The sequence below is a fragment of the Dipodomys ordii genome, unplaced genomic scaffold (genome assembly GCF_000151885.1).
Source record: "Dipodomys ordii isolate 6190 unplaced genomic scaffold, Dord_2.0 Scaffold2, whole genome shotgun sequence".
Taxonomy (NCBI): Eukaryota; Metazoa; Chordata; class Mammalia; order Rodentia; family Heteromyidae; genus Dipodomys; species Dipodomys ordii.
The window spans coordinates 21,013,866-21,023,567 of record NW_012267218.1 but is presented as its reverse complement, the minus strand read 5'-3'; the positions used below and the strand labels follow the sequence as shown (position 1 = coordinate 21,023,567).

Genomic DNA, 9,702 nt, shown 5'->3' with positions numbered 1-9,702 from the left:
GTCAGCCAACATTGGTGCACAATTACTTTTAAAAAATATTTTATTGTAAAGATGCTGTACAGAGGGGTTACAGTCACATGAGTAAGGTCTTGTCAATACAATTTTTTTAATTTCATATTTTTTGTGCCAGTACTGGGGCCTGATCTCAGCGTCTGAGTACTATCCCTCAGCTTTTGCCATTCAAGGCTGGTGCCCTACCACTTGTGCCATATTTCCACTTCTGGCTTTTTGTTGGTTAATTGGACTTTTTCTACCTGGGCTGGCTTCAAACTGCAATCCTCAGATCACAGCCTCCTGACTAGATAGGATTACAGGCAAGAGTCACCAGCACAAAGTACTTAATGTGCACTTACTTTGGATACAATATCTTATTTAATCTTCATGACTACTTAATAACCTTAGTTTATTATTTATCCAACTTTACATGCACACACAATGAAGCTCAGAGAGGTTAAGTCCCATTTGTTGGTGGTCCCATTAGACTCAAACCCAAACATTTAGGGTTCCTAAACACTACTCCAAGACTGCCCAGCATGGCAACAGCCAAGCCAGGGATAGAAGTCAGGTCTCAATGGCCTATTATGCAACTGCATCAAAGTTAAAAGTTTTCCTGTACCTTCAATGAATAAATATACGAATGACTGGATGAGTGAGCCTAAGCTTACACGGACAGCCCTTGACAGAATCTGTGTAGTGTCTTACCTTTGTGTTCTTTTGGGGTTCCTGGGGAAGAAGAGAGGGCCATAAGGACTGACATGGTGCATGACATGGGGTGCACCAGTCTGGCAAGGGCTGCAGTGCTCTGGTTATGTGACAGCCCACTCTTGAAAAGTTCCCTCTTCTACCCTTTGCCCCCCCCCCAACCGTTAACTGTCCTGTGCTCTCTCTGCTTCCTCTATGGCCCTTTATCATATTGCTAAACAGCTCTGACAATTCCAGTAGAAGGGAGTCACCACTGCAGATCACTCATTAGTGGCTCTGGCAGCCTAGTGCCTTTGCCATGGTAATTTGTAGCTCCTGTCTGGTTAGCTATTGTACTGCCAGTGCTCACTAATGTGGATGAAGTCAATGTTCCTGTCCCCCCACCCTCCCACAATTTCTTACTTTGCTCACTAATCTTCAGGGTGCAAACAACTGGTATCTGCCCCACGGTCAAAACCCATCGTGTCTAGCAGGGTAGCCAGCTTTTGGATGAAACTCAATATCCACTAGAAGATTGTGCCCCCCTCCAAGCAAAACTGTAAAGGGCCCAGCCCAACTCCCTTAGGCCTCTCGTGGGCAGGGCTGTGGCCAATATGTAGATCTTTCTTTTGCTGGAAAAGAGGGGGCAGGAACGGAATGAATAAACAGCAGCCACGGAGCTGTGCCAGGAGGTGGTCTCGGGGTGGGCTTTTAGCGGGCGGGCCTGGGAGGCTGCGGAGCCGAGTTGGGGGAGGAGAGCAGGTGGGCCGGGCGGCGGCCCGGAGGCTGGGCGCGCCGGGGGTGCCGGGCGGACGGCTGCCGGGGGCCCCCGCAGCCCAGTGTGTCTGCGATCGTACTTGGCCGATGTTTTCCAGTAGCCCCAGACCCTCCGGAGAACGAGCCCGGGTCTTTTTTCCCCTGGGTTCGCGGCCAGGTCAGAGCGGCTTAGGGCGGGGCCGAGGTTGGCGCCGGCTGGGAGGAGCCGGGATGCCGCTCGCGCGCTGATGCGGAGGGGAATTTGCTGACAGTCCCTTGCCAGGTGGGGCTGGCTTCACCGAGGAGGAGGAGGAGGAGGAGGAAGAGGGAGGACCGGCTGGCAGTCTCCTCCCAGGTAGGGAGCGTGTTCCGGTCCCCGAACCTCGCTACCCGAGTCCCTTTGCCTGGGGCTGGGCCGTGGCGCTGCGGGCGCAGACGTGGTGAGCACGCGGGTGGTGCGCGCCCGGAGCAGGGGCGAGAATCCGGGTCCCGGGCCGGGGCGGGGGCGGGGAAGGACCTCGGGCCGGCGGGGGTGGGGTGGGGGTGGGGAGGGGGGACTGCGCCACCGAGCCTCGCACGCCGGCTGCCCCCAGCCCGGACCCAGGCAAGGGGCGTCAGGGAAGGCCCTGGCTTGGCAGCCCCGTCTCGGCTGGATGGAAGTGGGCAGAGGCTTGGCCCGGGTGTGAGGGGGGGGCAGGGGTCCCCTCTGCTCCCCTCGTCCATGACTAGGTGGGAGTTCAGTCTCTCCACCCTCACGCACCCAGGGATTCCCCCGGGCCCCCTGCCGCCCACTCACCAGGCCGGGGTGGGAGGGGGCGGTCCACCCCGCCCGCCCAGGGGTGCTGGCCCCGCTGCTGTGCTGTGAGGGGTCCCGTTCTAGGCGGGGGTGGCTGGATTCCCCCCTCCCCTCCTCGGGGGGGGGGCAAAGGTTGCCAGTGTTCTACGAGCTTCCAAAGAAGGCTCTTGGGCACATCCTCACCTTGGCCTAGAGAGAGAAACTTTGGATTTGGATAAAGGCTCCGCTCTGGGGAAGCTGAGATTCAGGGGTGCTGTGACTTCACCAAGGTCATTTAGCAGCCCCCCTCCCCCTCCCTTCCCAGGTAGGACCTTCTGCCCTAGAGGGGCAGAGGCTGGTTTTTGCTTTCTAGACCACTGGTTCTTTCTGGGCTGGACTCCCACCCCAGTGCTCCTTTCCTGAGGATTCAGATCTAGAACTTCTGCGTGAGCTCCAGGTGTGGGGTGTGAACCCTCCAGGGAGCTCACCTGGCCAGAGTGGGCTGTGGGCCTGGGCTAGCCTGGTGGATTCAGGGAAAGAGGAGGGTTGGGTTTAGGAGAGGAAGCGTTGATGAGGCCCAGGGAGAGTTCCCCCAGGAAGGGAGAGGACTTAGTCTGTTGCACTGTGATTCTCACTGACAAGGGGTCTGGAGCTGCACTGATGTGTGTGTGTGTGTCTTCTCTTAGTGTTCCCCGTGTCCATCTTATCCTGTTCTCTCCGGCTCTCTGTTGTCCCAGGAAATAAGTGGACTCCACTGGATCAAAGTTCACGTCTCCAACTTTCCCTCAGTTTACCTTCTTCATTTTCTGGAGGAGAAACAAGGGCAGAATGAAAGAATTAGTTCTTTAGTTCTAGAGCCAGCTATGCTCCTGTACAGATAAAGAAACTGAGGCACAGAGGGTTCAACTGGCTCCTGCAGGCTTCAGATTCCATGGGCTTCCTGACTCTTTCCCCTACCCCAGGTGGTCTGGAGAGGCTTCCTGATGCTCCCAGTCCTCTCTTCTTCCTCATGCTAGAATGGGACTCCTGACAGGAGGCCTAGTCCCTTCATTTTTTCCTTTAAAGTATGCTTTCTAGTTGCTTGAGGGAAAGGGCTTGAAGAGGGGCCCAGATGTCACTTGGTAACCTTCCCAGGCACCTCACAGTTCCTATGGGCCTGTCACATCCCTCCGCTCTGGTGGCAGCAGCTATGAACCGACTGGGGAACTGGACCCTCAAAGAAGCCACACACAGCAGGAGGACCCGGATCTCTCTGACACCATGTCAGGAGAGGAGGTTCTGACAGTTACTCTGAGTGAAGGAGTCACCATGTACCTGGCATACAATGGCTACTTTTAAAAAAAAAAAAAAAACCTTCCCTGGGCACAGAGCCCCCCCAGGCTGATTCCCTGTGACCACAGCATGCCTAGGGCTGCTTCATGATCACCAAGAATTTCTAGAACAAGTAATCTATGGGAAAGGTGGGATCCCCAGAAAACAAGATGAGAATCAGCTGCTTGTGGGGTAACAGTACAGCTGAAGAGGAGAGGGTCTGCCATGCTAGAAGAAGAGTTTGTATCCAACTCCTCTCCTGGCATCTCTCCTCCAGGAAGAGTCCCTGTGCCCCAGGTCCCAGGGGCTAATGGTGTATGTCCCTCCAGCCAGGAGGCAGGCTGAGGCCTGAGAGAGCTCCTGCCTGCCCTGGAATTGTGGGAAGACAACCGGATCTCTAGAGCAGAGGGCCAGTTCTGGACCAAGAGCTATTGTTGTTGGGACTCTGCTCTCAGTTTCCCTACCTGACAGCAGGGCATGAAGACGCCTTTTCCAGATGGGTGGGAGGGCCTTGGAAATGTGTCAGATGTTCATTACCAATGGGAAATGTTATTTCCAGAGTCCCTGGCCTACATGGAAGCCATCTGTGTCCTGCCTCAATGGAGAAGGGCGGGTTTTGCTCTAACTGATCTAGGGCTCTTTCCAGCCTTGGAAGGCAGGCAGGCCGGCCCTCCCAGCCTACTTCCAATTGTATTCTGGCCTGTGAGTGCTTCCTTTCCAATCTCCTCAGCTACCTGTGACATTAATATGCTTTCCACCCATATCTGTATTATTTCCACCTGTGAGATACCTGTGTGTAGTGGCGCAGTGGGTTTTCCTACAGGCCTATACCCCTCTACTGACTCCCATCTCATGGACCCTCTACCCCTGGCCTTTCCTGAAAGACAGCTGCAGGAAAAACCATAGAGATAATGGACAGAAAGTACTGGGAAGCTCTTTGTACAGTGTCCAGGGTATGGACAGGCTGGAGCTGGGAAAAGCTGTAATGAAAGTACTTAGGGGAAGTGCTCAGCGCTAAGTGAGATCAGCAGCTTTTAGTGGCCTGTGTGCTGAGGTGGGCCTGGGCCTGCACCTCCTCCACCCTGGGAGAACAGCGGTTTTCACAGCTTACCCATACATCGGCATGGGTAGTGCACTTGAGACTCTGCTTCCTTGCCTATGACTTGACTGGTGCAATTCCTGCAGGGCAGAGTCACAGGGGGAGCCAAGATGGAGGCCCTGGTTCCACTGAGATGAACACGTGGACAGCTCAAGAAGTCTGATGTGTCCTTGTTCTAGATTTGTCTCGACTGCTCCAGGCCAACTGAAAGTGGTTCTTGGGAAAACATCGTCAGATCAGAACATCATGTCCTATGACTCTAGAGCAGGATATGCACTCAAGTTTCCATGTTCCTTACCAGCACTGGACTAAAACATGCAGAGAGGCAATGGTGGGGGAGGACCCATAATCATTGTCTGCTTCCTTTTATTCAAGAATGATGTTGTCAGAACAAGCACAGACTCACTCAGAAAACCAGGTCTCAAACCCAAGTGTCTTGAGCTGCCACTTCTGCTTTCCTCAAACCCTCCTCACTCCCCCAGCCCCCTCTGCTGTCTCTCCCAGCACCTCAGGAGGAGCCTGGAAGGGCTGGGCCAGGGTGGATGAGTTATGCCGTAGCCCTGCAGGCCTTTGTTCCTGCCAAGTCAAGGCTTCTACTATCCTCTAAGGATACCCGGGGCAGAAAGGCCAGGCCAGCTTCCCAGAGTTGGCCAAGCAGTTCCCTTCTCACCCCTGATTTGGCCTGGCCAAGGGAAGTGGTCCTGGAGACAAAAAAAAAAAAGCCACCTCACTGTGGCCATCTTCTCAGAAGTGTAACACTGACCTGAGTCCTAGCCAAAAAAAAAGAAAAAGAACAAAGGTGTTTGGAGGGTCAGGGGAGCAACTTAATCCTATGGCTATCCACTCTGCCAGGGAGTTGGTTTGGGTTTTTGATCATGAGGTTTCATCATCACCTGGGGACAATCAGAGTGGCAATGATTTGTTCCATAGACTAGAAATGCTTCCGTGGGCAGCTGGATACTCTTCCAGGGCCTTGTGGGAGATCAACTATGCTTCCTGTGCCTGGGAGCAAGGAGGACCTTTTCAATGTAGATATATCACTTGTAGGGATGGGGTGGGGGTCTATTCCCACTGGGTTTATTACCCGATCACTTCTACAAGGTGAGTCTTGTGGTTTAACATAGTAGAACAATCCCTTCTACCTAGGGCCACTGGCAAGATGGATGGAAGATGCCCTGTTGGTTCTTGGTGACTAAATCCCCTTCCCATTTGTTTGTCCCTTCACTTCCTACTTGTCAGATTGCTGGGACTTCTGGGATGGCTGGTTCTGTTTTGGTAGCACCACACAATTTGTCTAACAATGGCTGACCAACCATAGACATTGCTACAGGCACAGGGTGAACAAAGATAGCTGCTCCCTTCAAAGAGAGCCCCAGGACCTGGCAAATGATGGTGGTCTCAGAACCAAAGAGAACCAGATGACCGTGTGGGTGGTGGGCAGAGAGGATGTGTCCTTTAGTACAATGAACATGCTGTCTCTGGCCAGGGACCCCTCCTAGGCTGGGGCCATATATGCCCACGTTCAGGTACCAGAACAGGCTGAGAGGCTGGTTTGAAAACTTGATGCTGTCCCTTGGCCTCATGTTACCTTGTGATTACTTTTTATTTATGTTAGTGCTGGGTCTTGAACTCAGGGCCTCTTGTTCTTGTTTGGCTTTATCACTCAGGGCTAGTGTTCTACCACTTGAGCCACAGCTCTATTTCTGGCTTTGTGCTGGTTAGTTAGAGATAGTCTCTTTGGCCTTTCTGCCTTGGCTGGTTTTGAACTGTGATCCTCGGATCTCAGCCATGTGAAAAGCTAGGATTATTGTCAGTACTTGTGAATCCAGGCCCCAGGGAAGAAGTGGAGCAGGGAGAGTGGCCCTGGTCACACACAGCAAGATGCAGTGGTCTGACTCCAAGGAGCCATATTGGGAGCTGTCCTACCCAGCACCACAGATACATCCTGAGTTCACCTCTTACGCTGCTCGTGGTTTTGCTGAAGTTGCTGAAGACCAAAAGGACTGGGAAGTGAAGGTCAAGAGTTTCCCCTCTTCCTCTCCACTCTGGGCAGGGTGCCCAGAGCTGGGTCTGCCGAAGGACAGCTCTTATCATAAGAGCAGGAAACACGGATAGGACTCCTGCCCCTGGCCCACAGGAGCAGAGAAAGGAGACCTAGGCCCTGCTCCTGCTCAGCAATACATTAACTCTACTACTGTAGTCTGCCCTGTATCGCAGAGCCAGGATGGAGGGGGACAGGAAGCCATGCACAATGTAAGCTCCTGGCAAGGGTCACAGCTGCAGAGGAAGGACCAGGATCCCCTGTTCCACGGCCTTCTGACTAGTCTGAGAAAGAAATCTAGGCAAGGAACTATGATTTTCACCCCCCCAGAGAAAGAGGGTGTGGGGTGGGTGCAAATAGGCTTCCAACTCAGGCCTGGTCCAGGGGCTGGGTATCCCAGCAACCCCGCTGGCTTACCAAGTGAGTTCTTTTTGAGCTGCCCTGTTCCTCTTCAGTGTTGCCCTGGTTCCTCTTCAGTGGCCCTCAGGGCCTGCCACTAAGAACTCCTCAGGGATTAAGCCCAAACTCCTTTTTCCACACACTAAACCTTCCCCCCCCATACTGTACTCACCCAGAGCCCAGAGGTTCACACTTTGTGTGTAAGGATGGGATATGTTTGGTCAACTTCTTGTTGTTGTTTTTTTCTGACCCTGGGTCTTAAACTCAGAGCTTTGTACTCACACTTGGCTTTTTCTCTCAAACCTGGTGCTCTACCATTTGAGCAGTACTGCTACTCCTGGCTTTTTGCTGGTTAATTGGAGGAGATAACAGTCTCACAGATTTGTCTGCCTGGACTAGGCTTTGGACCTCAGTCCTCCCATCTCATTCTGAATGTCAAAGATTATAAGCAAGATCCACCCAAACCCAGTGACTCTGAAGTGTTGGTTTTTTTTTTTCTTCAAAATATGCCTGGCTTTTCCTCCCCCAACTCAGCTAAAAACCATGACTGGCAAATTGAATTATATAAAAAAGATTCTTTTCTGCCCCATGCATTAGTCTATCTCCTCCTCTCATTCCAGATCTTGTCCAGTTCTAACACAACCCCAAGCCAGGGCCCTGGTGGCTCACACCTATAATCCTAGCTACTTAAGAGGCTGAGATCTGAGAATCATGGTTTGAAGCCAGCCTTAACACTCAAAAAACCAGAAATGGATCTGTGGTTCTAAGTGGTAGAGCATTAGCCTTGAGCAAAAGAGCTCAGGGACAGTGCCCAGGCCCTGGGTTCAAGCCCCATAACCAGACACAACAACAACAACAAACAAAGAACAAGCCAAAAAACTCAACCCTGAATGCCACCTTTTCCATGAAGCCCTCTTTGGATCTCTGCCAGCAGAGATCTGTAAAGACTTGAATGCATGTAGCACAGTGAGTCTGGCTTTTCTGTTAGACAGTGAGCTCATCCCTTCTGGCACCAAGTGTTTGCTGAGGGTCGTTGCACACAGGCCCTCTAGTGACCCATGGGGAATAGGGTGGGTAGACAAAGAAACAGCCCTTGATGACTGCCTGAGAATGTTAGGCATATTCTGTAGTAGCGTGCAAGGTGCAGAGGGCATAGTGGCAAGGCCCAGTAAAGCAGCAAGACATGGGCTTTTCTGTATGGCCGGGTGTTCCAGGCCAGAGAATGGGGACAGGCTCTGCACTTTTGAAGGGTGTGTTGACTTATCAGCCTGCTTTTTTCTGGCCACTTTCTCATCCCTGTGTGCGATTTCAGCACCTCTATTTCTGGGATGTGTGTGTAGTAAAGAAGGCTGGGGGAGGGTGTAGGAGGGGGAAGGAAACACCTTGGCTTCAAAGTATGGCTAATCTAATAAGGGATGGTGAAGGAATGAGGCAAATAGATGAAAATTCAGTATTAAAATGGGGAAGTATCCACCAATATTAAGCAAGTAGAATTCTTGGAGAATTCTGGGTTTAACCATATGCAAATTCGGTTAGATACTAGATGTAGTGACAGTTTTCTGGGAAAAAAAATATAAATCATCAGTTTGATCCCAGAAGACATAGAAAACTCAAATAGTCTTTCATAAGATTCTCCTAAAACAAACCAAGTTTAGACAGTTTTAATTATCAAGGTTACAAGGAACAAATGATTCCAATGCTATTTATTTACATTTATTGTACGTATTTTATGACTATTAATTAGTTGTGCGGGAGTTAGTGTTGACTCATCATATGTGCATACAATACCTTGATTTGATTAACCCCTTCCATCACTCCCCCTCATCCCCAATCCTCCTCTTCCCAAACCAATCTCAATCAGCTTCATTGTTCCATTTTCACATATGTAGACAAAGTATTCTGACCATATTCACCCTCCTACACCCTCTCCATTTGTTCTCCTCCTCCCACTTGTATTTCCACACTTCCACACCCATACACAGGGTCCATTTTACATCCAATGTTGTTTAAACCCCACTAACCATACCCAAAACACAGAGAAGGGAGAATTCCAGATCACTCCATGAAGCCAGGACCACATTGTTACCAAATCTTGATGAAAATAGTAAAAAACAGAAATTTACCTTATAAACTCCATTTATAAATATTGGTGAAAATTCATAAATAATAGAATAAATATTCATGTATAAAATTGATGCAAAATACATAAATTTAATAATAACATAACAGTAATTTTTCTTTTTGTCAGTTGTGGGGCCTGAACTCTGGGCCTTGGTACTGTCCCTCAGCTCTTCAACTCAAGGCTACCACTCTACCACTTGAGCCACAGCGCCACTTCCTGCTTTCTCTGTTTATGTGGTGCTGAAGAATCAAACCCAGGGCCTCATGCATGCGAGGCAAGCACTCTACCACTGAGCCCCTGCATGTGCATATTTATGTGTGGGCAGAAACACATATGAGGAAAGAACGCTATTACCTAAATTCTTTGACTGTGCTCTTGGGGCATAAGCCAATGAAAAATTTAAAAATGTAAGTTATAAAATAGAGGGTAGGGGCTGGGAAGGTGGCTCAGTGGTAGAGCGCTTGCCTTGCATGCATGAGGCCCTGGGTTCGATTCCTCAGCACCACATAAGCAGAAAA

The 9,702-nt window shown here is 50.8% G+C and overlaps 1 protein-coding gene across 1 annotated transcript in view; it reads left to right on the top strand.

The window, feature by feature from the left end:
* Positions 1-1,799: 1,799 nt before the first annotated feature.
* Tmem63c (transmembrane protein 63C) overlaps positions 1,800-9,702 on the top strand; it is a 76,573-nt gene continuing 68,670 nt past the window's right edge. Inside the window, exon 1 of the mRNA XM_013014500.1 lies at positions 1,800-1,877. The gene's annotated coding sequence lies outside the window, so the exon portion shown is untranslated. The remainder of the gene's footprint in view (positions 1,878-9,702) is intronic.